Source organism: Atta colombica, unplaced genomic scaffold (genome assembly GCF_001594045.1).
Source record: "Atta colombica isolate Treedump-2 unplaced genomic scaffold, Acol1.0 scaffold245, whole genome shotgun sequence".
NCBI lineage: Eukaryota > Metazoa > Arthropoda > Insecta > Hymenoptera > Formicidae > Atta > Atta colombica.
The window spans coordinates 221,284-223,771 of NW_017259344.1; positions in this window are offsets into that span (position 1 = coordinate 221,284).

Genomic DNA, 2,488 nt, shown 5'->3' on the forward strand with positions numbered 1-2,488 from the left:
TCAAAACTGTTCGATTCGTAAAATAACCGCATCATCCATCTCGTGCGATAAACACAGCGAGGCTACTTTTTCATCCCTTCTTTCACTCTCCCTTTCCACAAGACCGACCCTTCCGCATATAAACGCAGTCAGAGATGCGCGAGAGTGTCATTGCGCGTATCAAGAAATTTGGATCCCTCGATCAATACTGCGTCTACTCTGCCTCAGCATCCAAATATATGTGATATAAAAATGTTATCCCAACCAATTTTTTGGCATTTAAATCCTCAAAATTTATATATTCTTCTCTCTCTCTCTCTCTCTCTCTCTCTCTCTCTCTCTCTCTCTCTCTCTCTCCCTTCTTCTCTCTGCATTACCTGATATTTTATCTACTTAAAATGCATTTTATCTACAGAATAGCAAATTCCTTTTTATAAAGTCCTTCCTCCTTATTATTAAAAATTCTACCTCATCTCAGCAATTATGCTAAGAAAACGCTCGTGGATGACAAGTACGCGTACCACCGGTAGAAAATAAAAGAGATAGAGCATCTTTAACAATTTCCGTCTCTAGAATAAGGGTTCATTATGCGAAGTAAAAGAACTGTCCGGACAGGTTCATTGCGTAACCAAAATAGTTGGAACCGACCACTCCGTTCTTGCGCGGAACTCGGAAACGACTAAAAAAAGACTATGTCACAAAGACTATCCTATGAGAATATAATCAAAACGGGTAATATTTAATTCCCGTCAACCTCTCGTATAAATCTCAGACACCTTCGCGCGCAACGAATTCCAGGGAAGATTTACATCGATCTCGCCAAGAATTCGCCCTTATTGAGTACAAACTGTCAGAGGATAAGAGAAAAGAATTTTATTACTCTGAACTTTATTGAATCTTTTCACATCTATTTTATTCCAACAATTTGTACTATTAAATGTAATAGTGCACAATTACATTATTCAATATTCGATTCATATGATTAAATTCTTAAATTATGCAATATTAATAGGAATGGAAAATCTATATTCCGTATTAATAGACAGTAAGGAAAAATATTACAAAATCAATTACGAGTTCTACCTGCATTAATGCTAATATTGATAAAACAAAAGAATTGAAGACTCTTCGGTACATTAAAGCGAATCAATACATTTCCATTAAATTTCCAATTGTATAAGCGCACAATAATTCTTAACATTTATCAGGTAATAATTTTCTGATCAATTCACCTCGTTCTGGATAATGTTTTTCACCCCGAAGGACTGATATGCGAGTCAGTATCCTGAAACCATATTTTTAGATTGTATTCCGTAACAACGATACTCCTCTCGATTGCTTCTAAAATTGCTGAAAGTCACGCCGTAGTCGATTGACGAAAAAGATCTGGTTCATGATAGAACACCAAATCGAAATCGTAAAAATAAAGGGATCGCAGGTTACGAATATAATCATATCCACCGAATTTAATCCTATAACTCAACCCGTCTGAAGGCATTCTCTGTAATATTAAAAAAATAACAGAAAATCAGACAGAAAAGTATCCGAACAGTTTTTCATGCGAAGAAAGTAAGAAAAAATATGTAAAAAATATTTTAATGCAATTGCACGAGTGATACACGAAAAACAATTTTCTAAAGTATATAAAAATTTAGCTAGATATACATCTGAAAATAATTTTGTTTAAACCATCGAAATAATTATGGAAGACGCTAAAACTGGTTGGTAGAATGTTACAATTTTTACAGCATTGCTTCAACGCTTAACATTTACAACCATTATAGTGACGCTCGAACAAGTGTCATAGTTTAAGGCAATTATAATTACAATAAAATAAAATAAATTATAACATATCTTACTCAAGGAAAAGCTATAAGATTAAAAGAATGATCCTCGTCCTTTAAAGATTAAGAGAGTTCTACATAATTATTTTGATAATTCAATAAAATTATTTTCAAATTTGTATCTAACTAAATTTTTATATACTTCATAAGATCGTTTTTTCCGTATAAATCAGAATTGTATAAGACATGTCAAACATATTCGTATGAGACGTTGATCGGTATTGGTTCTAGATATATATACATAATACCGAACACAGAATATCGAAAAGACGTAGAATAATCTGGGATGCAACGGTATGGATAATATTCCATATATATAAGGATTATCCTTCCTGATCGTCGAATAAATACAATAACGTTTGTCCGGCACGGGCATTCCGCGAATTGCTCGCGCGTACGCAGTTGATAAGCGCGCGGATTATAAAATATTTTATTTACGGACGATGCTCTCCTTTCTGCGAGAATTTTTCCGCGGCATGTCGCCTATTGCGGAGTATTCACCGTGCAACATCCGTAATCCAAAATCGATGCACCGCTGTTCCAATGTGAGTTTAACGCCCCGTGACCGTGGTGTTACGACGATATCGGACAGCGTAATCCTCGTGATTTCAAATTTAGAGGGATCGTCAATTTGATACGTTCTCGCGCATATATATATATATATA